Genomic DNA, 26,595 nt, shown 5'->3' with positions numbered 1-26,595 from the left:
CTTTAAAAAAAAATTGAACATCCAACTATATAATCACAGTGCAAGCCTGCTGATGCTGATGTTGACTGCATCAGAAACCTCTAGAAAAAACCCTAAGGCTGTCGCTGAATTTTATGGAGTGTAAGATTATGAATAAATATTCCTATTTGTAGGAGTTTGTAGGTGGTTTTGATACACAGTGAATGCTGGAGACAGAACACGTGAAGCAAAGAAAGGAAGAAGTCCTCCCCTTTGTGCTGTGTGAGATCAGAGCTTCCAAGGACCCTCTTTGGTCTTCCCACATTCATACCAATTTCCAGACATGATGCTGAGCTGAGCATCTGAGATTTCAGTGGTTCTTCTGAAGGATTTAAGAGATTCTAAATTAGTTAATACCTGGCAAGGTATCTTGCTCCTTTTTGGAAGCAATTTCATGTGATTCTAAACTGTCATTTCTTAAGTAAAAGTGATTCATGATGCATTGAAATGGAATTTAAAATAATTTTTTTCTGAATTTAATGCTAGTGAGAGCAAATGACGTAAGTGAGGCATGATGCAAACAGAAGAAAAACAGAGCAAACTGTCCCAGTAAGTTCTGGTTATCCTTCTTGTCCTGAAAAACAGAATTCTGTAGCATTAGCCTTAAGTTTCTCATGAATAAATCCACACTATCTGCATTTGCTCAGACTACAGGAAAAAAGGGGCTGTATTCAGTCTTTATGTTCAGTCTCTTTAATCAGCTTAAACCTGTTTTTTCCTGTTCTATTTGCGTCAGTGAATTCAGAGGCACTGAGTTAACAGAATTGATTTTAAAATAGATTTCAATTAAACCATGTAATTTATGACTTTAGAAAAGGCATACTTGGCTCAACATGTAAGTGCACTGGCACACAGCTTTTTTTCAAGACATATGACGGGCATGTTAAGCATCTAACCTTAAGGTGCAAACATTCCCTCTACTTTTCTGGCAATAGCTCTCCAGAGATAGAACTGTAGCAGCACTATTTGATCCTGTGTAATTCTTGAAGTTCATTTTACCCTCCCTAGTATTTTTGGGTAGGCCTGTGATGCATAAAAGGACTCTTCTCTCACTCCATAGACAATTATTCTCCTGTATTCTAGGTATAAGAGCAGGCATTTCTGTATCTGATTTAGGCAGTATTGCTTCAAAAGTCACAAGGAAATAAGGGATGGTTTCCTGGTTATCACAAGGAACTAATGATGGTGGTTCATAATTTTGAATTTTTATCTTGAGGCTTATAATTCAGCTTTATTTATTTGGAATTATACAGAGTTTATATGAGGCTCTTTGAATTCGCAGCTACATTTAGCATGGAAAAATACAACTTTTCTCCTGTGTGAAATAAATGGTGACAACATGTAATTTTCTTCTTTGCAATCCTCACTATAATTTTCTTCCTTTCAAGCAATAGTTATTCTGATAAAACCTTCTCCATTTGTCTTGTCACTGTCTTACTACCTTACTACTTGTATCTAACTGTTGTATGGCAAAATGCCCTAATGGTTTGGAGAGGTACAGTTCACAAGTTGTTTTTTACATTAACTATTTCCCAAGAAAACATTATGGGGATATTCACTGAAGCACTTCAGTTTCAGTAATCAAAAAGAATATTTCCACTGAAAATGTACTCAGTGTTAATTCAAACATTATTACACACGCTCCTTTTGGCAGATGAATCTTCTTTTCTAATTGAAGTGCTTATAAGAATATATATAGTTGCATATATATGTCCCCATATAACTATATTATTTCTGTTATACTGCCAAAAAATGACCTGCTTCTCAGGCATAACAATGGTTTCAGGTCAGGCTATTTCAGTTCCAAAGCTGAAAGAAGTAAAGAATGAACATCTCCATGCAGGCAGCTGTATTGTCAGCAGCTCTGGTCAGTCATGGAGACAGCAGAGGGAACAGTGCAGGGAGAGGGGAGAATGTTATGGCTAACAACAACCATGGGAGCTTTTTGGGAGATCACATGATGCTAGGAAAGGTGTTCTGACTTTAGCTTGGGACCTAGCTGGACCCTTAGTCCTTTCTTCCCTACTTCATGCAACCACACTTTACCTGTAAAAACATACACAAGTTTTCTCCTCAATTTAAGTCTCCAGAGACTTTGACTTTCTCACTATCTTTGTCTGTACCCCCGCCTACACGCTCAGCGTGTCTGTGATGCTTTTGGCTGTTGGTTTTCAGAAGTCTCCCACTGGTATCGTTTCTCCTGGTCCCAGCAGCCAAATTGAGAGGCAGCAGGTTCAAATTTTAGCCAGGTTCACAGAGGAGAATTATTCTCTTTTGCACATGCTGTTGAATTAGGCAGGGAGACTTGTTACTATGGTGTTTTTTTCATCATACTTTCTTATCTTTGGTCCCTTCCTCTCTTCTTGTCTCCCTTTTTTTCTCTTAGCAGCTTATATTTCCTTGTTTTATCAAACCACTTGTTATCATTTGATGGCACTCGTCATTCCTAACAGGCTTCTCTACAGGATCATATCTTCATGATGTAAAAGTAGAACACAGCAGTGGCCAATAAAAATAGAGTAGATGACTCGTTTTCAGATAATATTCCTTTGTTAAAAGAAGCAGACAAGCACTATTTCTTCTTTCAAGCAAAAGGATAGGGTCTTCAGCCTAAAGAAAATGAACTGATAAAAGGAAACTGGGCTGATTTATTCCTGCTTAGTCATAGGCAGTCTTGCTTTCAGTACATCTGCAATTACAGAAAAGCCATACAATTTGGAAGGATGCACAACAAATTAATCTCTAAACAGAAAAATAGCCCATTAGGTTTAAAAACATATAGCAATACTTTAGATGTTCAAGAAAAATTTCAAGCAAGTTCTTCAAGTTGTTTACTAATTTTAAAAATTATTATTTGGACAGTTATGCTCTTCAAAAAATGAAAGGTTTTTTTGTTTTCTTGAAATTTCAGTCACATCTAAACTTTGTTTACTATAAACTATATGACTCAAGTGAATTGCAGATGAATTTTGTTCCTGGACTTCTTCTCTAGCCTTGGTATGGAAGGTTACAAAAATGTTTAATTTCATGCTTCTGCTATGTCAGTATTAGCTAACTTTGGCAACTCCATAATTATCAATGGAGACATTAAGTCAGAGCCCTGCAGGCATTTCCCAGAGCATTAAAGGTTCTGTTAAAAATAAGTCTTGGACTTCAGTGTATGGAGATCCTATCTTCAAAACTGCACACTACCAAAAGTTTTCTCTTAAAAGTCCACATCTAATTAGAGTATTGATTGTAGGAGAAACATATATGGACACTGTTGCTTTTAATGAAAAAACACAACGCATCATAAGCTTCAAATTTGGGGCTAGAGAGGGTGAGACACTTTAGCCTTCATAGCAATAAGGAAAAAAAATGTTCTATATGGTGTTTATTAACATGAACTGTGAAAAGAAATAGAAATGAGACTGGAAATTGTTAAATGCAGGACCAGTCAATAGCAAGATAATGACACAACACAGTGAAGAAAGATTGATTTTTGTCCCTCCATCACACTGAGGCTTAAGTTTATTTGCTAACACAGTGCTTAGACAACGGGTGGAATCTAGCAAGTATGATTCACAAGAAAGCAGTGTTTGGATAGAAAAACACTATATAATTTAGATTATGGTGTAAACATCCAATATTTCTGCATGAATCCACCTGTGGATTATGCCACAACAGAAATTACGATTGCAAATAAAGAACTCTATTCCATCCATAATCAGACCCTTAGAAAACATAAAAAACCTTCTCCCTTCTAATATCCCAGTTTGAAAATATTATGAACTATTGGAAACTGAGAACAGAGGTGGTAGTCCTTTAAGACCAATTATAGTTCCCACTTTGGCAGTTTTGTTGGAACAGTAGTTTGGATGCAAGATTCTTCATGTAACTCAAGTCTGCATCATGAGATATCTTTGATTGCTAATAGTTCTCCCACTGAAAAACGTGTCAGGGCATTTCTGGTTAGAGATTACCAAGAGGAAAGTTTATGATCAGTAGCGAGGCATTTTGACACTAATAATTTGTTGTTTTCAATGAGGTTGCATTTGCTAGACAGATTATGAGATGAAACTACAGCTGTGCCTGTCTCTTCCATAGCAACCAACAGAGAGCTCCTCACCTTTCCCAAAAGACTCCTCAAGCTGATCACACTCACAAGAGACAAAATTCAGTACGATATCAGCAAGCTTGATTGGCAGCCAGGGGTTTGGATGCAACATCATTGTGGAGATGGCAACCTCTTGTTTTGGTTCATTTCTCACTGTAATAAAAGCAAAATGAAATTTACCAAATAATCGAACAAACCTTTCAAAGAAAAATTAAGGAACATAATTGTTGATTAAACTTTCTTCTTGCTTAAATGTAAAATTCATCCAGGGGAAACCTAGGCATTTAGCAAAAGCCAGCCACAAAGTGGCTGTGATTGCTCTTTTCTGTTGTTGTAAGATTGAATTAAAGTAAGACCTGAAACACAAAGCCTTCCTGAAGCTTCATTTAGAAGAATATGCTTCTTATTCATGATTCACAGGAGAGTTAGTATTTCTTTTTTAGGTTGTATAATGCATGCAAGTGAGAGCTCTGAAAAAACAGTAATAAGGCATTTTCTTCTGACAAACTCTGGAAGTTTATAAGTAGGGATCATATCAGGACTCTGCAAATTTTAATCCAGTTTGCATCCTATAAAAATAGCAGTACTTCATCTCTTATGATGCTTTACTGTTTTATATTGCTGGTATGGACTGATTTGTTGAGGAGAGTATTTAAGGAGAATCATTTAGTGTAACTGTAAAGAGAAATGTGTTCTCTGCAAACAGGGAAAATGAACAACTTGAAGACAGAATAATACAGCCAGAAAAGGCAAAAACCTGAGAGTGATTAAGACAATTATGAATATTCTCTCCCCAAAGAAACTGCAAAAAGCAGCAGCATCTTTACATATAATTACTTTTACATTATTGTGGCATTTCCTATCAGAGGAGCTATTTTCTCTTAAAAACTGTGAAGAGAAAGTACTTTGTCTGCCACTGAAAAGACAGCTTCTGTCTGAATAGCTCTGTTGAAAGTGTCGTCTACCTGATAATTTTTAAGATAGGAGAAAATTGTGTAACTAAATACTAAAACTGTGAGAAAATTTAACTTTGACAGTGCAGGTGCTGATGGATGAATATTAAAGGATGTTATGCTTACAAATTAATGAAAAAGAAATGTTTACAGCTGATGCCCAGCTCATATACCAAATATGCAGCAAAGAATGCTTTAGAGACCATGCTATTATAATATCTTTGTTACATGATATTATATTATATAAAATGATAAAGCCTCTTCAACTTTTTTTTTTAGCAGCTTAGATAGATCTCAGGAGGCAGATACCTCCTTGAATATATGGAGATCTTGAGATGAGTCCTCAAGAAAGTTCTCTGTCCATCTGGCACCTGGAAAGGTATTTCTGCAATTAGACTTTTAGAACTAGCATGGGCATGTTCACGTGCAACTGCATGTTCTCCAAGGGTGACACAAACCAGAAAAGAGAAGAACACTTCCAGTGATAATTATATGCTTTCACAATCTGCTTCTTATGATGTCAATTATTACTATTTATGATGTCAGGAATCTGAGAGACAACAAATTAATGGCAAAGTAATGAGCTAATGAGAACTTCTAGCCAAAGGGGCACTATGATAGAGCACTCCAGTAAGGGCAGGGCCACCAAGATGGTCAGGGGGCTGGAGCACATGGTGTACAAAGAGAGGCTGAGAGAGCTGGGTCTGTTCAGCCCACAGAAGGTGGCTATGGAAGGACATTATGACTGCATACACCTAGTTAATAGGAGGGTGTAGATAAGATGGAGACAGACTTTTTTGGAGCTACACGATGAAAGGGAAAGAAGGAATGAATGAAAATTCCAGCAAGTAAAACTGTGGTTAGATATAAAGAAAAAGCTTTTCACAGTAATAGCAGTCAAACACTGAGAGATACTCACCAGAGGGACTATAGAATCTGTATCCTTGGAGATGTTCAAACTCAGCTGGGACAAGGGCCAGATTGACCCAATGAGTGGGACATTGAACAAAACAGCCCCTAGAAGTCCTTTTCACTCTAAACTATTTTATAGTTGTATTACTTCATAAATTACTCAAGGGCTGAAACTTTGACGTAAGATGCAAACGTTTTTTTTTGAAAGAATGTTGTATGCATATGTATACATGGTTTGTAACTATATAATGTTCAAACTTAAAACCCGAACTTAGAATTCTAAAGCTTGCTGACAGTGACATATTCATGGCTTTCAAATTTGCTGGAAAAATCCTCTTTCCTTGTGGAAACAGACTTGAACCATGAAAATTTGTTAAAATCTGAATAATTTCTAGATAGGTAACAAACTGCAATTAATTTCAGTGCTACAAGCAGAAAAAAAAAATGAACTGAGGTAGAAAGCCAAAGATGTATTGAATTGCATGTAAGCTGATAATTAGTTTCCAACAAAAAAAAAAACCTGAAGCTTTTCACAATTGAATTACAGTAGAAACACACAGATGAGCAAAAGCAGCATAATATGCTAATTGAAATTATATTTTATATAAAATTTCTCATAAACTAAAATACTTCTTCATTCTTCTCATGCAATTTATCTGTGACTACTAAAACAATCACTCAGGTTTGACATGACTGTGGTCATTCTTCCACCAAAGCTGTTTAGTACATGACAATACCTCTTAACTCTGAGTAATACACGTTCCTGCCAGGAAATCTACTCTAAAAGCAAAATAGCACTACCATATGCCAGTGGTTAGTCGTAGTATCCTCTCCTTGGTAATGCATTTCAGAGCTGCAGCAGCTCAAAATTAATTCCTTCTGCCTGCACAAGGACTGGAAATAACACAATTTAGTTTAGGAACATCCAAATATATTATTTCAGTTTCATTATTTTTTCAGTCTTTTTCAAGTGTTTGGTTTAAGATACATCCAAAAACTACACACAGTAAAATGCAGAATTTTAGGTGTTAATAGAGGCAGGTCCCTTATAATCAGCAGTCAGTTAAACAAACATTTATCCTGGGCAAGAAAAATTACAAATTAGCATCCCAATTCTGTAAAAGGGATCTCCTACACTGAAATAATGTTAGCACAGTGCAGGAAGGCTATTTCCCTCCCAGCCTCAAACCTCTATCCCAAAATAAAGGTATTTTTGAGGGTTTCTTTTCTGTAACTGCCATATAGAAAAAAATTTAAGTAACATAAAAATGAGTCAATTTCTATAGAAATGGTCTTCTTATTATTTAATCAGGCCAGTATCTGAGTGATTCATAAACAGCAGGTTGTAATTCAATAAGTAGTTCATGCATCTCTGAGTTGAGAAAATTTGAAGGGAAGAAAAAGGAGAAGAAAGAAACCCCTTCCCCACAGGACTTAAAAAACACTCTGCCCATGATAAATACTACCTAATTTACTTTAAAGCAGTTAACATCTACTCAGTTCCTTAGCTTATTCGGTGTTCACTTACAGCAATAGTCGGGCACCAGTGATGCATTATGCTAGGCACTGTATAAATCCATAACAGATAACCAGTAGCTTTGAGAAATTTACTGCACAAAGCAGTTGTGAAAGGAGTTAATTGACATCTGGGAGTATTGTAAACAAGCCAACATTTTTCTTCCACAAGGTAAAATGCACTGGAAAAAAGCTGTCTCATGCAGGAACCTTTATATTCATCCCAAAGATGTTTATTTTTGTAAGACTTAAGTTGCTGACCCCAAGGTCAGGAAAAGTGCCCTTTATTTCTCTCCTCTTTCCACAAGGTGTCTGTCAGCTTGTGTAGGTAGGTATGCACTACACATATGCACACACAAAGAAATATATGCTCATGCGCATTATGGGCATTTCCAGGTTCACCTTAAAAATGCCTTGTAGTTACAATGCTGAGAAAAAGACTATTATTGTAACGTTCCCACAGGGTGATTTTAGGAAGACTATGAAACAGTTGTAATTAGCTGCTTAAAATAAGCAAATGGAGGAAGAAAATTTGCACTGCACTGTAGTTTGGTGTGCAGAATGAGCCCAGACAGCTACAGCATCCTGATTTGTAGAAGAGTGATACTGATTTTCCAGGGAACAAAAATACTCTGTCCAACTTTCTGCACTGCCCTTTAGTTCCTGCTCTCCCACCAGTCAAGTTAAATTGAAAAGAACGACAGTTGAAGAGGGTAGGTGGAAAGAATGCTGCTGGAGCAAATGGTGCAGCTCAAATTCTTATTCTATTCCCATCTTTTGACTGGATATATGCATAGCTTTTCAAAATAAAAAGTCATCTTTCTAGAGCACCTGATTGCTTTTAACATAACTTTTTTTTCTGCCTGCTTTCATCTACCTTTCTTGGATCAAATATAAATGTGATTCCATCTCTTTATCTGGCACAGAGAGCTCCAAGATAAAAAATACTATAAAAGCCAAAAGACATTTTCCATATTATTGTTGTAACCTCAGTAAATCTAAAGTACAGTGCTGCTAGACAGAATATCAAGAAAAATAAGATTTTTTTTTTCCAGATCATTCTGTAACTATTCTTGCTGCAGGGGCATTGGAAATTTTGGAACATATGTGTTTTGCTGAATAAGGACAATAATGGTGCTGCTAGTTCTGATGTGATTCTAAAAGTTGGTGACAGAGTGTGGTTAGTGAATAAAAATTGATAGGATAAAAGAGGCCATGTAACAGAGATTTTATGTAAAAAGAAAAGTAAATACCATCTGGAAAATCACTGGGTTTCTGCCCATTTCTGTTTCTGCCCATTTCATTTTCTGCCTTCTGTAAGACAAAATCATGTCAACAAATGACAGAAGTCTGCAAAAGTTCACTGTATATTTGCAGTTTCATAAAAAACAGAGGTGATGCAGTGTTATCTTCCCTCACTTTGTAAAATCATTGTGTTGCCTTACTGACCATTGCTATATGTAAGTGCATTAGCTAGTAATCATTATGAGAGCTCCCCAGGGTGTCTGATAATTTGTCTGGAAAGAGGTCACTTTACACACCAGCGAGACCTCTTTTTAATTTTTTTCTGGCTATCTGCACAGTGAGAGTTTCAGCTGAGAGTTTCAGGTGAGGTACAAATTCAGCTGCTCATCTAAAAAGTAAAAAAGGCTCTTTCCTACGTCTCCAAGGCCCATCAACTAGATGGCTGACAAAAGGCCTGTGCAGGATACAGCCTGCAGCCATAAATCTGGGGAATAGCAGCATTATCCTAAGTGAAGGTGGAGTGTTATAGGAACTTCTACTCTGGGTCAGAAAGACCCACAAACCAGCAGGGAAACAGAGAGAGAATTCTGAGACGCCATGAAAATGCTCATCTAGGAAGGCCTCAGGACCTCAAAGGAAGTTCTGAGTCAACTTTGCTATGAAGGTACATGTCAATAGAAATTAATCTACACCAAATGTGAAGAACTGAAGATTTTTAATTTTTTTTTTTTGTCAAAAATTTCTGTACTGCTCACAGCAAAGCTCAGGCATCTTCACGACTGGATTGAAAACTGCACTTAGAGGCTCTGACAAAGCCCTTTTAGAGTAGAACGTGCAAGTGCCTGTGCAGTATGGTGGTGTCACATCCTCATCCCCAGGTCAGTGCAGGTGACTTTCCCTGAAAGAAACATCTAGCAGAAAACAGTTTCATAATGACATGCTTTTGCAGAGTTGTCAAAGTTTTGTATATACACATTTTCTATTTTTAATGCCCAACTCCTAATATTTTAGTTGTAAGAGATGGAATGAGTTAGGCTATTTATATTCAGCCATGACTTTTGTCACATTACACTGACAATAAAATTGAGTTTGTAAAGATATTAACTTACCCAAAATACAAGCTGTAGTTGCTAAATATTTGACTGCAGTGGGCAGTTTTGAAACAAGAACAAACTTGTTTAGGACCAGAAGAAAGAATATTGTAGTGAGATGTGTGATATACCTCTGTGGTAGTCTGACAAATCTAAGTTTGAAAGATTCTTGCTCAAGACAGATGAACAGGTAAGAATTTTGATTTTTGTGGGGGCACTGGTGTCCCTGTTTTATTATCTGTTATTACAGATCCACTGAAATAATATGCCTGTTTGAAGGGACAGGATCTAAATCTGACAAAATCCATGGGGGGGGGAAAAAAAAAAAAAAAAAAAAAGAGGTATGTATAACAGAAAAAAAATAGAAAATACAACATATAATTTCAGTAACACTTATCTGCTTAGTCTGAGGTTATTAGGAGCATGATCACTATGGTAAAGTAGCAAATTATAAAGAAGGACTGACTGGTGTTCAAGAGATGGGAAGCTCTGCCTGAGCACTGTTGGCTGAGAGATCAGGCAACAGCAGGGAGCACAAGATGTGTCCGCAAGCAGTGTTGTTCAGAATCTTAAAAGTGATGATGGAGTGAATGTCAATCTCTTACATGAAAAGCTATAGCCCATTTTCCTTATCATATTCACCAAAAACCACGTGGAAACTTCCTATTTTGCAATCTCCAAGTCCAACCTTATTATACAGGGACTGCCACACTGAATAAATCAGAACTGTTTAAAACCCCGTAGGCTGTTCGCACAACTCAAGGCCACCTGTTCTTGGTTCTGGTGCCTTTCTGTGACTTGCTGTAAACACAGCATTCCCAAGGTCAGCAACTGTTTGCCTTGGTGCCATGGCTGCCCTCAGTTCCATGCAGCCAGAGTCAGATTACATTGCTGCTCACACAGCGGCCTTGCAGGCCCTCCATGAATAAATGTTCTCTGCAGACAGCAGCTCTACATTCTGAGAGAGCACATTTATAAAGCAGTCACTTATTCCACACTTATTTCTATGTATGAATATATAATCAAGGAGAGAAAGTCAAACAGTGGTGCAGTTTAAAAGATACAGCAAGAATCTGTGCCACGGGCAACAGCAAGGCAGCCTTTCCACTTAGGTTTCTGAATGCTTTGTTGTAAACACATAACGTAGGACAGGGATGGAGCATGTCTTTTAAATGCACTGCCCACAAGCAGGGCAAGAATCCACTTAACTCTTAACAAATGAACTCCTGTCACTGGAACTAGCTGCAGCAAAGATAGATTTTTAGGCTATGTTTTTACTGAAGAACTGACACAAGAGAGTGGTCATACCCACAGACTATGCCTCCAGCAAAACAGAATTATTGTGCAACCAACTCAACTTAAAAACATGCTTAAAGAAAATGTTTTTATGTATAAGTCTACTCAGACCTGAGTTCAGTTATAACGTAATTCTCAACCTGGAGAGACAAAGAAGCACAGGCCTATCTACACTAACATTTTTGTTTGCAGAACATCAGATTTCACTTGTTTGTTCATATATTGTGACGTGCATACGGACTCCCTGAGCTCTTTGTGCTGCTCCCAAGACAGAAGCATCAGCTAGAAGATCCTGATGAAATAAGACATTACTTTCTTCATGAGCAGCTAAGCTCATCAGTCAGCTGAAACAGCTGAAACTCTCTGTGAAGGTGGTCTGAAGCTATCAAAAAGAGGTCTCACAGGTGTGCTAATAAAAGTGGTCTTCTCCAGCTGACATGGTTAGCATCCAGGGGAACCTAAAGAGGAGGGTTTGATCATAAAATAGCTACAGCAGGTAAAGTTTGGCAATGTGTAAGTAAAAACTGGGACTACATTTAAATCTAACCTAAGAATTCCACAGTAAATGGTAAAGATTAAATACTGTTGGCAGAGGCTCCACCAGTGAATGCCCTTACTGCCTTTGCCAAAACACCTTACCAAGCTTTTTCTTGTTCAGGCTGATCAGATATGACTGTTGGGTTCCCGTGCATATGTTATGGGCTTTCTTGGCACTGTAAAGCTGGCAAGTGGATCCAGTCAGATTCACAAGCACTATCCTTCTGACTTCAGAGCATCTGGATACTGTGGGCAGACTGTTCAAAGAACATGTAAACTACTTATGCATCAAACAGAAGCACTATCTGTGCCAGTTTAGCATGTGGTTTTTGAAATGCAAATTAAAAGGTTGAAGATGGGCTTCTGAAGCATTCTGGTGAATGCAAAGATATCTGAAAGAGATCTCTTTGTCAAGTGATCCAAACACTGTCATTCTAGCAACCCGTTTGTGTAGTCCTGAAGGGTGCATAGAGCATGGGAAGGCTGTTCTAGATCCTTCCCCATCTATTCCACAACAGTTTGGCTTTTTTACCAGCAGAAAGTTTTAACATATTGCTGGTGCCATTCATTATTGAAATCTTCCAAGAAATACAGACCCATGGACATATTGGTAAAGAACTTCTGCACTCTAATTCTGTTCTTCGTTACTACCCATGTCTTTTTGCCTTGGACAAGTCTTTTTATTCACTTGTAGTGTAGCTTTTGATGGCTGAGCTTCTGAACCTCAACCACAATTTTACATTTGACTCAGTTATTTGGTGCTTCACCTCTTAAGGTAGGTAAGACCTCCTGTGTTGATTTGTTGAGAACATACATTACCAGGCAATTTTGGTAATTTCCTGTGATATTTAACAAATATGCTCTAACCCCTAATGTCTCTAATGAGCTCTGCTTCACCATTTGTTATCTTACATACAGACAAAAGAGCAAGTTTGCACTTGTCTGTATCACATTTATTCTCCATTGAAAATATAACTGCTACTTTTTCTATTCTCCAACCATATAGTAATAGTTCTTACTGAAAAGATTTGTTAAAAACACAGTCACACAGTAGTGACTTTTTAAGCTCATAATGACATTTCTATTAAAATTGGTGGAAAGTATCTACATCCATTTTCTTTGCATTACCCTCTAGCTTTGCCCTGCCCGTTCATACCAGAGTTCAGTTTATAAAAGCAAAAGATTCTTTGTCCTAATAAAGGCACAATGCCAAAGCTCATATTTTTCTCCTACTGTATGGAACCCTGGGTATTTCTGTTCTCTTTTTACTTGTATTGATGGAGAACCTTTTATTATTTAGATATATTTCTCAAATCCTTTCTTGTCCCTGCCCTTTTTGACCTCTTAAGTGTTTCTTTGCTAATCAGGCCTTATTCCTTTCTGAATAGGCTTTCTCCTTGTTCCAAAGTGTCCTTCATGAAGTAGTCAGCCAGCCAGCAGAACTGTAGCCTGCAGGTTTTTTAACCCCCGTGTTGTTTGTAATATAAATCCTAGACAGTTTTATATCCATTGAATGGAGGGAATTTAAATCTTCCTTCACATGTGAGTCCTGGTGTCCTCAATGTGACTTTCAATACTGAGAAATATCTTCAGTTTATCAAAGTTTATCCAAGTTTCTCCTCTGGAGAGGGAATACATTTTGTAATAAAATTTTCTTTATCTTTCAATGCATTTTTTTTCATCTGTGAGTACAAGATGAATCATGTCTTTATCATACAACCCAAGATTATTTCCCATGGTCAGCTTTTCTGTAACAGTCGTGCTGCTCTGCAGTGCCAACCCTCAAAGCTCCAACTCTCGATTCATGAACAGCTTGACTACCAAAATTAAGGAATCTTTAATAAGCAATCAACTTTGTTTTGAAAGATTTGGCATTGCAAATCCCTGTCTTGTAGATTGATCAGCAGTGTGCTTTAATGCTTAGAGGAACCATGAAATAAGAGGAATGACTCAGCCATCAGATGTAGGAACTCCTCTGTTCTCTATGCCATTTGCTGGAGCTTTTTAGTTCTAATAATGTACCACAGATTAGGCATTTTATTGTCAGAAAGAGAATGCATAAGGTGTTACCTTTTTTACTATCTGTACTGGCTTCAAAGCTGAAAATTACTGGTTTTAGAGCTTTATAACTATTTCAGCTTATCAACACCCAAACTAGAATTTTTCCTCTCTTTGTAAGAGAAAAAATTTTAAATAAAATCAATAAATTGTTGCTATTATTTGTGATATGGCTGGATAAAATATTTCCAAAAATTGTATTGAAATCCTTTATTTGATAAAGGCATGCTGTTTTGAACACATGGTTCAAAATCATGATTTAGATTATTGACAAAAACTTTATACTTTGTGTTTGCAAATTTTTATGAGAATATGATAAATCTACAAAATTTCTATTAACCTTAGTTCATATACTTTCAGCACCTATTGCTTTGTTTCTAAAGTTATGAATACATGTGGTAAACAAGGGGGAAGGAAAAACTCAGTTTTAATTAAATATAAAATTAGTAATTTAATGTGCTTCTTACCCAGTCATCTCAGGAAATCTTGGTGAGACTAATTTAATATACCTTTTAACTCTGCAGTTACTTGCTAGTTCTCAATACAGCAACATCTACCTACTCCTCTCTTTATAATGCAGGCAGCACAGGTAAGTTATTAATTAATCATTAATAATATGAGTTATTTTTTTTTCCTACTGAAAAAAGGTCTCTATAAATTGCATGTAAAAGGTTACTGAATCTGATTCTTCATTACTTTCATTCGTGTAGATGTTCAAAACAGATGCAAAGTCTGAAACCAATCCAATTAACATTAAGTATTCCCTTTTTGCTCTCTGAGCAGTTGATCCCATAAGACACAAGGATTTGGATAACTTGGGTTGTATGAGATAGGGACAAGTTATAAAGGTACCTTCTCTGCTGAGAGTGAAGAGAAGGGAGAGCCCATAAGTTAGAACCCAAAGAGTTCTTAGAAAGATTTGTGGTTAATGGCTGACAAATAGTGCCCTATATATTATTTCCATTTTTGCAACTGGGTTGTAATTAATTCTAAAAGCAAAAGGAAAATGAAAATTGAAATTTAAAAAAAGCATCTTTATCAAACATCAGATAATTCTTTTCTTGAAGGAAAGGTCTATTACTGTAAGAGTCAACCCTGATTTCTCCCTGTTTTTCTATCAGGCAAAAATCCCAGTCAGTGTCAGCCTAACTGTTTGCAGCTCTCCTCCCATTCCCTCATGACCAGGCCTGCTGTGCAGTACTGGAGCTGAAGGTAATCAGTTTAGCACATGAATATGATTTGATTATTTTTGTTTTACATAGGTTATAAACCTGTCCAATCTGTTTTTAAAACCTTTTCAGTGTTCAATTTACTTAGCTTTTGCTGATTGAATTCCCTGCCTGAAATATATTAAGCACCTGGGGTTAAAAGAGGGTAGTCATTTTTATTTTTCACTTTTAAACGCAAAGCTCTCTTACTTTCTTGAAATAATTCTTCATTAGAAATACAAGGATTTGGTACAGAGCTTCCCATTAGCACTGTATCTGAGATTTTTAATCATGTACCAACCTAATATGACTTTAGTGAATTTTGTATGGGATATTATCCTTCTTTGCAGTTCAGTCATGGTCTCCTGCTGGCTGGCACTGGTGAACAGGCTACAGGCAGCAGCTGCTGGTTTGACAGCCAGTTCTGTTCAAGGAGATGGTAACTGCAGGGCAATGCATGCCCAATAAAACAAGCTAAAATTGTCAGGGGATCCCTAAACAAGACCCTGCTACATTGAAAAAGAGTCAGTCTCTAAATAAACTCCAAAAGGTTTCTAGCAGTCAGGATGCAAGTAGAAGCAGTCTTCCTTTGGAAGTTTACATAATCATTTAATTTAATCCCTCCTGTGGTGTTTCCCAGCCACTGCTTTATTTCTGTGATCATAATCTGCTAGGACAAATGTCGGGAAATATGAGTCTACAAAGTGATGTGAATCTTGTTCCCTATTGGAGATGGGACTGTGAGCATTATCTTCATTCTATTTTCTATCTCATGTATTCGTTTCTGCTCAGTGTTTTTCCAGTCTTTGATGACAGAGAAAAGCAATGACTTTCAAGCTTATAAACAAAGTTATATTATTCTGACCCTGGTGATGAGTGTGCTTTAGCTTGCATTTCAAGGTGGAGAAAAGCCATAATAACATGGATATAACCCCCTAAGGTTCATTATTATGTGGTATTTGCAACAAACCATGGCTTTTGGCTTCCATATTGTCTTGTACTTTCTGCAGCTCCATCATGGCATGTGTGATGAGACCTGCTTGTATGTTTCTGTTTCACAGCAGTCAAACATGGCCATTTCTTGCCTTTCAGTAGCTTTACAGACTTGATCTTTATGAATTAGACTGAATTAAAAAAAAAATAAGGTTTTCAAAATAATAAATTTATGCTACCAAGTACACAGAAATATATATACATATACAAAACAATATGCATCTATAATTTAATACAGACTATAAATACAGAAATTACCATCAAATAATACTTGGACATCAATATTTTCTGGTTCATTTAAACTTTGCATTTACTAATTTAAAAATAGAAAGAAAGAGATGGAAACTAAGAAGCATTCCATCACTGTGGAAGCATATATTTTAAATCCATTTGACATATCGTGTGGTTACAATGTGCAGTTGAGGTCATTACACTAGAGGGAAAATAATGGTAGAATGTAGAAGACAGTGAAGCAAACAAGAAAATGTTTTGCTACTGCAATATTTTGGTGTCTATTGGGTACGGACTTTTTCTCTTGACAGTGAAGTCCTAGCTTGCTTTTAATTAATGTTGCATTACTCTTTTTAATAATAGCATCTATTTAAGATATCATTCATAACAACATCTATTGAAGACACTAAGTCTTAGCATTAATTTAATGGGAGCATTAAACAGCATCTATTATATATTCCCAGTTAAATTAGCATGATGCTATTTTAATGGATGTTTTAATAGACGTTATTAACCAGAATATTATAAAATTAAAACAGAACTCAATGGATTCTTTGAGTTCCTGTTGTAATACTCTGTGAAGCCACTGATTCTGAAAAATAACAGTGTATGTATTTTTAATTTAATTTAATGGCATTTGGCAAGAGCTCCAACACGCACATGCTTTTATATGGCACAAGATAAATATTCATTGAATTAAGACATGGCTGTTTTTTAAAACCTATCTTACATTTTCATCCTGTGGGTCAAATTCTTTAATAAAGGGTTCTTTGTAAACATCTGTATACAAAGAGCCATGGTTACACTTTTTTTTACTACCTGAAGTGTGTTTAATTTCCTGCTGAAATCATATCTGAAAATAATTGAGAGTCAACATTTCTTTAGAGAAAGAAACATTCTTTTGGTTAATTACTGTTATCTTATTTTTCAAAAATACCCCTCATTTTCTCTTATTTGTGAAATTACACAGTGAGTGTGAAGAGTAAGTCTCAATTCCAACTTTTTCACCAGTTTCAAAGTGCAAAGCTGTAAAACTCCACAGCTCACAGATCTGCCTATTAAGCTCTCATTTCAGTCAGCAAACATTTAGTACACAGGCAGCAGAATCTGAACCTTCTCCTTATTGATTTTCTGATTGTGAGCCACATTCCTGAAAGTATATATTTTATCCACAGTAAACATTATTGTTCACATCAATGAAGAAGGTCATTGGTCATTATCTTTCCATTTCAGCAGCAATTATGATCAATTCCTGTTTTCTGTACTGGTCTTCATTCCGCTGTGGGAACACGATACTCACCTGTCATACATCAAAAAACTTTAGAGAAGAGTGGCTTGTATAATCATTTGGTTGACATTTTGATTATGTCATTAAATTTGACATGTGGGTGAACCTTTTTCTAGAAATCTCTGAGTCCTATAGAGCCAACCCGCCACAAGTTATTGTTTAACACCTCAGAGTTAGCCAAGAACTTTCAGCTAAATTTCTCGAATCACCATTATTTTCTTTGAAATCCTTATGGTCTTACTCAAATACAAATCTGTCATTTCACGCAACAGACAATGCTGGCAGACCTAATAGTCTGGTTTCCCATTGGACTTGCTTGAGAATATGAATCCAACTTTCACTGAAGGACTAAGCAAATACTTTCCCATCTCTCAGACTTGTCAGGAAGTGCAAATGAAAATCTTTACTTTTTACATAGGTCTCTTTCTTGCTACCTGTCTATATCCATATGGCACTTTGAGCTAAGATCATGCATAAATGGTGTTTCCAGGTACAACCTGAAAGTGGCAAAGCAAACATACAGATCAAGAAAATAAAGGGTTTTGTTGTGCTTTCTAAACACTCAACCTTTTAAAGGTATGCCCTAAACTAATGTGTCTAAAATAATCTTTTGATAAATGGGAGGAATATTTTTCCCGTAACAGTGAACTTTACACTGAATTCTCTAATGTTGTGAAGACAAGCATCTTTTGAAAGAACTTGCCCAGAGGTTCTTTCAAGAAAAGAAGATGCTTTTATTTATAATCTCCAGAAATCCCAAAATGCAATGGTGTACAAAGACACTTGAAAGTAGACTTTGTAACAATATGGAAAAAAATATGTGAATTCCTGCTGTGCTGAGCTGGTTTGATTACACTCTAAAGCCCTTAAAAACTGAGTTTAATATGTCTTTTGGGAGAAAAAGGAAACTTAAAATAGGCCTTTGTAATGGGCCGATATGAGTAAGGAAGACATTGGTTACTACATGTGCCAGTTTGCCTTGCTTTTTCTTCTAGTTTGGATGAAAATAGCTCATACTTGTAAATCCAGGGAGAGAATGAAGTAAACACAAGAGTTCAATACTTCAAATAGATGTCGATCTTCTAAATTTCCATTTACCAGCCTTTTCCCTTAAGAAAAGAAAAAACTGCTTCAGGCAAGTTCTGCTGCTCCTATTATCTGGGCACAAATAGCTCCTCTTATTTTCCAGCCTTGGACCAGGGAATGGAGGGTTGGGCTGTCACTAGACTAGGCATCAAGGGGGAACGGGGAACCTCAGTTACCTCTCCATGTTTCCCGCCTTTATCTCTGGACAAGACAGAACATCTCTGCAGTGCCAGAGAGAGTGGCAGCCCAGGACTTCACAGGAGTGCCAGCTGGAGTGTTAAAGTTCTTTTTAGCAAGGCTTTTGATAGTCACTTACTAGAAAAGAATGGGTCTATTGAAACAGTCTTTTCCTGGAACTGCCACATGGCTCAGGACAGGAAGGGGACCATGGAGTGCCAGTGTCTCCTCTGCATAGTATGGAAGAAGCTAAATCCCTCCTATTCAAGACTTCATTAAATGAAAAACATTTGTTGGATAAGGGATGCTGACTTCTTGACTTGCTGAGCAGGATACTTGCCTGAAATGCAGATGACCTAGATCTAATTTTCTGTTCCAATTCCAGTTCCAAATTGGATGCAACAGGGACTTGAACTTGCAGCCTCAATTCCCAAGAGAGTGACACTAACTTAAAACCTAGTAGCTAGAAAAGCTCCTGGGATTTTTTTAAAATTTTAATTTTGATACAGGGATTCAGAATTGGAGCCCATAATTGCTTTCAGCTGTAGTTTCACTGAAACAAATACATTTCAATAGAATTTGATTAAAACAGATCAGCATTTTCTGCCAACATCAATGAATCAAGAATATTTTGGGGAGTTACACTAACAAAAGATTATTTCAAAGAAGGAAAATGGGAAGGGTAAAAGAGGACAATGGCATGGGATTAGAGATAAAGGTAGATAAGCCAAAATAAAGTCCTATTTGGAAAGGAAACAAAAACTTCCCTTTTAAAAATATCTCTAGAGCATTCCTGGTTGAATACCTGTCCTGCTTACAAGGCCGATAGACTTTCTGCTCACCACCAAACACCTAATCAGAGAAGGAGCTGATTATTAATTCACTGAGTTATCAAAGTCAGGTTCAATCTGGAAAACTGCATTTACAGCCAGAAACCCATCAGAGCCCAGTTTAGACTCAAGACCCTTGATGTCTATTGTAGCCAGCAAAGCTTTCTCTTCTAGCTTTTTTCTCATCTTCTTATTCTTACACTTTCTGATGTATATTGGTATAAGCACCCTTTTGTTTTCTATACTTCCAGCATTCCTTTTAATTGCACTGGGATTTTTTTTGTCTAGAAGTTTCAAAATCATTCATTAAGGAGACATACCTGCTGCTTTGATCCTTTGAGTACAGATGTGCTGATGCATTTGCTTTCCTCAGAAAGACCAATTTAATCTTTTGAGCAAATCATCTACATCGATGGAAGAATTTTGCATTCTAGTCATCTCAAAGTGAAAGAGGTTAAATTTGTTAATGAGATAATATAATTTGGTTACAGTGAAGAAGGACAATACTTGGAAAATAGTAAGAGCTTCTTTCATCTCTCCTACATTATTCAGATACAAAACAATATAAATGTCTAATCCTGCCTGTTTTCCAGCTCAACTCATAGGTAACTTGTGGCAAAGTGAAACAGTGGAATTTGCAAAGATTAAGCAAATGGTTAAGAGCCATTACAGATATATGCAAACCCAAGGATATGAAAACACCTATAGTCCTGTCCACTGTATTTTACAGATTCTGTGTAGACTCCTTAGAAATGCATGAATTCTAGACCAAATGAATGTCATGAGAATCCAAACAGTTAGGGACACAAGAACAGGTTACTCAACTGGAGAAGAAAACCTCAAACCAGGGAGAGCACCAGAGCTCTAAACCACCAGAAAGCAGCCACGTTTTGTGACAGTGGTCACAGGGGTTTTCAGGATGAGGGAAGAGATGTAGATCTGACTCCATATTTCAGAAGGCTTGATTTATTATTTTATGATATACATTACATTATAACTATACTAAAAAGAATAGAAGGAAAAAGTTTCATCTCAGAAGGCTAGCTAAGCTAAGAATAGAATGGAATGAATAACAAAGGTTTGTGTCTCAGACAGAGTCCAAGCTAACTGGGCTGTGGTTGGCCATTAATTATAAACATCCAAGATGGGCCAATCACAGACGCACCTGTTGCATTCCACAGCAGCAGATAACCACTGTTTACATTTTGTTGCTGAAACCTCTCAGATTCTCAGCAGGAAAAATCCTAAAGAAAAGGATTTTCACAAAAGATGTCTGTGACAACGTGTAGGAAGGAAAGGTATAGAAGAAAATCTTACAGATTTTTTCTTGAGAGAAACATAAAAATTGGCCTTCTGGCATTCAACTGAATTTAAAAATTAATCTTTGTAATAAAGCAATACTGCTACTTTAGCATATGCCAAAATACATGGCTGATTCATGCCAAATGACTTTTTGTTCATCCTTCCTTTCTAATAATGATTTGTTATAAGTTCAAGTAACATCAATTCTTGTGTATTGGTATTGTGACTAGATTGATGAGAATTTGAGAATCTTTAGTACTGCAACTATTTAAAAAGAAATCCAAATCCTAAAAGACTGGCTTGAAAATTAAATTTAGAAAATTACATGAATTTGGGGATTGCACTTTGTCTGTGTTATTTGACACTTGGGTGCTAGTTTTTTCAAGCTTTACTGCATAATGTTTTTAAGCTAGCTGCAAATGTAAAACAAGTGAAAAAACAAATCTGAAATGTTCACAAAATCCCAAGGCTCAGAGTAGAGCTGAGAAGAGTGCTCAATGCCAAGAGAAAATGAGGTTTCTGAAGCAGAATTTCAGAATATTTGTTTCTATTTGTTGTTTTACTATGGGCAAATTACAATACCAATGTCTACTGGTCCTGTAAAACTGTGCATTTGAAATATTACCAATTAATAAAATGTGGTAATTGTTAATTTGGAATAAAGTTTAATCTGCATGACTCATGTCATGTTGCATCATTCCACATAATTTGTTCAAAAAACAGCTTGTTTCCTGCAATGATAGCATGCATGTTTTGGGGGCAGTCATTATTAAACTGGCTTACAAATTTTGACTGTGAAAAGGAACACATCTGCATTCTGTAAATATATGTGCAATTACCTGAATTCCAGCTACATTATGTTGATTCTGCTGTTTCTTTTCCTGATTGGAAAGAGAAAGATCTGCTTTTAAAATAAGCAGATGGACTTTCAAACTGCAAGCTTGAATGAATTATTGAAAGAACAAAAATGGTAGAAGACTGAAATCGTGGTGGAATCAAAAACAAGGATATGAAGAACTGACATCAGAAATTATGGATGCCAATACAAAACAATTATGCTAAATGTGTTCTAGTGCTATAACATCACTAGCATTTTAATAACAGGAAACATCTGAGAGTTTGTTTTATAAGCAGGATGCTATATGGTTCTACTCCATGTGGGAGCTACTCAGAGTGCTGGGACAGGTTTTACACAAATCAGTTTTTAAAACTTTTAAAAATCTTTCCTGATTGGTATTCCTGTTACATCTGCCATGGCAGACACAGTCTGAAGAGGTCACAGACCTGATGTGAATGTGATCTCTCAGTCAAGACCCTGGCTAATGGATGGGTTTAGGCTCACTTTCTCAAGCCCAGAAGCAGGAGAACAGTTTATGACCTGGAGCCCTACCTACACCATACAAACAGAACCTCAATAAAAACCATGTTAGTCAGGGCATCCTAGCACAGACACAGCTATAATATGGTAATCTGAATTTACAGAGTCTTCAGTGTCCTCCTCCACATCCCTACTATCTTGTATTTCCAGCACAGTTCCACTGGGAATCTGTCATTTACAGATTGGCTTTCTTCAACTAAGAGAGACTGAGCATCCATTAAAGCACCTTGGATCTCTGTTCTTAGGTAGATTTGACACTGTGGAAAACTGTGGCTCTGTTTCCCACTGCATGATGACCTTTCTCAGAGCACACATCTCTGGTTTTTACCAGGTTTCAAATCTGCCTTAGTTTTAACAGCCAACTGGTTCTGCCAAGGTAAGAGCCAACCTGAATCCTTGAGATGTGAAAACAAGTGAAACCACTAGCAGCTTTTTGCTGCTACAGGCAGCAGTTTTGTGCCCATTTACATCTGAGCTTCTTCAATTTTTTTAAAAAGCAGTAAGTTTTATTTAAAGCAAATTATAATAATAAAGACCTAAAAATTGGGTTATATTTTTACTATAAGCATTGGGTTAAAGCTGAATAATGCATTAACAGGTATCTGTCAAGGGATACCAAAAATATAGAGGCAATTTGCAGAGAGAAACCTGAAATTCAGCAGCTCCTGAGTAGCCATACACTCAATATATTCCGCAGCTTCTGAGTAGCCAGGCTGACATTAAAGTAGGCTGCTAGAATAGGATGTTCCAAGTGATGGGCCTGCATTGTTGGGGTCAATGCCATCAAGGAATCAGAAGAAGATTAGGGCATTTAACTGAGAGGTTTGAACTTGAGAAGATAGGATAGTCAAAGATCAAACTAGCTTTCCACTCCTAAATTAGTTCTAATTGGAGAAATGTGGGTTCTATTAAATCTGCCTTGAGACCAGTAAAATGTCCAAATGGAAAACAATAAGAACATGTCCCAAAACTGTCAGTCATCTTATGAGCAATGGATTTTTGAGGAGTTTCATAATGGAAAATTCAGGCTAAATAATTCAATCTGTATATAGCAAGTCAGATATAGAAAGTCTAGTTCAAATGCAATTTAAATATTACAAACAGGGTTAGAGAAGGAAAAATAGGGGAAGAACTTTAGAGAACTTGGACTAAAATGATACAGCTAAACAGAAACAAGACATGGAAAGGAAAATAATATAAAAAAGGTAAACAGAACCCCTGTACTACCATACCCAAACATTTTTCTCACACTAGGAAGAATAAAGGCCAGAAAATATCAGAATGACCTTTATTTAAGCCATTAAACCTACATTTAGATACCAATAGAAAATGGATGTTCGGTTTTGATCATAGGCATTCTTAGACTTCAGATTATCTGTGTTCTTTCACTAAGAGCTCCATTTTAGAAATTCTAAGTCACAAAAGTCCCATATTTCTGTTATATCTGTGGAAAGATCTTAGTACACCATTAGAAGCTTAACTGTATGTCAGTGCAATTTATTACATTATTCAAATCAGAATGTACTTTTGGAAACCTTCCCAAAAGTTTACATTAGTGGATTCTTACTCTTCTACTTTAGGACTATAACATTATACAATGCATTAGAGGCTGAAGGCATAGAGCAAAGAAAAGGTTTAATTACAGTTCCTGTGTGGAAGCTATAAATATATGGCAAGGATAAAGACGACAAGATAAGAAACCAAAAATGAAAAAAATAGTGATGAGAAAATCACCTTAGAAATGACATCCTGAGGCAGAGGATATTGATGATGAATAGTAATAATATTCAGTCTCAGATAGTGCTGATGGTTCCAGCAAGAGCTGCAGAGATTATCATTGTATTAGTCACTTTTCTGTGGCTTATTAGGAGAATTTCAGTTCAGTCAACTCTCCAGTTCTGGCTCAAGTGTTATGACCTGAAGGCAAAGATTACTCTGCTATACTTTCTATCATGAAAACATGAATTAGATATATTTTTTAATTAGAAGAATAAACATTCATAATTTTCTGCAGGAAAAGTATTATAGGAGGAATTGTTACTGAAACTGTATTAAAAATGTAGTTCTTACTGTGAAAGTGAAAGAATTTTGCATATTTTCAGGTTGCTTCAGGGTATTCCAGCAACCCCTTGAAGTTAAATAGAATAATATCAGAAAGAGCCTTTTTCATTTTTTCCAGACAGTACAAACCCCAGTTCCAAAATAAACTTTAAACTCACTCTCCATGCCAAGAGAAATCTCTTAATTGCTATACTAGCTTTACTACTACTAGAGTAGCCTCATGGTAAAATTTACTATATCCTTTACTGCTATAGTATATATCTTTAATACTACACTATTACAGCTATACTAGCTTGCTAATTAATTTATTGTTTTATTTTACTTTATATACTGTTTCTGGTTTATTTTAGAAAATATATGGATTACTTTACTTTTATATTAATTAATTTAATTTCTAATACTGCTATATTACCTTTACTGCTTTATACTAGTTTTATTACTACTATATAGGCTTTCCTACTGCTGTAATAGAGTATAAGTATAGAAGTTATCATAGAGCTTATAACACTTAATTGTAGAAACATAAGTACCATTATCCCATCTCAGAGCGAATCTCTGCATGACTGCTTGGAAAGGAAGTCGCTAATGTATAATGAGAGGGCTCAAAAAGTAAGCAAGGAAAAGGTCCTGAGATATCTACTCCAAGGCTGGATTATATGAATGAAGATGAAAAGCTGAATTAAAAATCTAGAGCTACATGAAGTGTTGTATTAGTGTACCTGATATACTTTGCAAAGGTGATTCATAGACTAAGTCTCTATTTGGTGCACACTTGAGCTGCATCCACATTGCTGCAGTCTGCAGATTGTGTCCCAGATTGGTTTTCCCTCAATACAATATCTCCTTAGAGGTTATAGGTAATTATAGACCATTATTTTACAATTTCTGTTTCAAACAATGCTGTAACTGTCCCAAATACAGGGGCAGCTCTCTCCTTCCCAAAGCCCATAGAGCATTACAACAATCTAAATCTGCTCTGCAGACATCCTGTAAGTGAGTGGTCATTCATTTCCACTCTTCTACCTGAAGAACAAGGACAAAATCCTTTAAGCAAATCCTAACCTCCTACCAGGACAGACTGGACTGTAGCTGCATGAGTGCAATCTGTTCTTTCCTGTCTGGAAACTTTGGACAAATTAAATTAATTTCAGATAGTGGAAAAACATCCATCTCCAGGCCTGGAACAGCTTAAAGCAGATTTTCAGGATGATGGTGAATTTCAGGACAAGAATAATTGCATTTGCCAAGTGTTTGGTGTACCTCTCTGAAGCTCCAGATCTCAGAAGGATGTCATTACCCTTTCAAGGTTAGTCACTCCTGATCATTAGTTGAGCTAAGAGAATCTACTGTCAAGATCATAAATTTGCTCACAGACCTCATGTATATCATCCATAATGGTATGGTTTCAGAAGAATCCCAATACTCCCCCCACAGGAGATTCCCCAACTTTTTAAATTAATAAATGGTGTTCCCATGACCAGTAGACCACCACCCTAGGAGACACAGCTCTCTATCAGGAGGGATGGCTGTGGCCCCTCACAGGCTGGTTCATGGACTCCTTGACACCAAATTCCTGAAGGAACTGTGGGAAGCTGACCCATTTTGGCTGATTCTGATCAAGGATGGACATGCATATGCACAGCCTTTCAATTTCTCAATGTATAGCTGTGCTTCTGAGTCATGAACGTGAATCAGCAGTATGGTGTTGCAGCAAAACTGGCCAACTATGTTCTTGGCAGTGTCAGCAAGAGAAGACCCAGGAGGTCAAAGCAAGAAATCTATCTCCTTATTCAGTACTTGTAAAACCACATCTGGTGCATTATGAGGAGGTCTTGAGGGCCACCTGACTTGAAAACCTTAGTCAAACAAAGCCCTGAGGAACCTGTTCTATCAGGATCTGCTTTGAGCATGGGGGTAGAAGAGATGACCCCTAAAAGTCTCTCATAACCTCAGTTACTTTATAGATACATGACTATGTCATTAGCAGCAAACCTTCATGGCCATGAAATTTAGCATGTGAAGGCATCAAATCTTTTTTTCTCACAGAACTCTCTAACCAGCAGAAGAAATAGGAAGAGAACCTCAGGTGGCTCCTCTGCATACTAAAAATACAGTTCTCTGTAGTCTGGCATTACTTCCTCCTTGCTGAAGGTCCTTCCAGAAAGGTACATAGATTTCTGAGATCCTTGTAAGCAGACATTGGATACATGACAGCATCCGTAGTGAAGTGAGACAAAATATGCCAAAAGCATCAGCTAGTCTCTGCAGCTAGTCTCATCTCATGCTCTGAGATGCCTTTTTAGGACAGCCACTGAATGTG

General features: G+C 36.7%; 1 protein-coding gene across 1 annotated transcript in view; it reads right to left on the bottom strand.

Moving 5' to 3' along the window:
- Nucleotides 1-26,595, bottom strand: part of LOC143694067 (uncharacterized) — an 85,231-nt gene that overhangs the window by 50,794 nt on the left and 7,842 nt on the right. Inside the window, exon 2 of the mRNA XM_077178026.1 lies at nt 4,127-4,267. The gene's annotated coding sequence lies outside the window, so the exon portion shown is untranslated. The remainder of the gene's footprint in view (nt 1-4,126; nt 4,268-26,595) is intronic.

Source organism: Agelaius phoeniceus, chromosome 5 (assembly GCF_051311805.1).
Source record: "Agelaius phoeniceus isolate bAgePho1 chromosome 5, bAgePho1.hap1, whole genome shotgun sequence".
Classification (NCBI taxonomy): domain Eukaryota; kingdom Metazoa; phylum Chordata; class Aves; order Passeriformes; family Icteridae; genus Agelaius; species Agelaius phoeniceus.
Note: the sequence above shows the minus strand (reverse complement) of the source record. Positions and strands in the feature narration are given on the sequence as shown.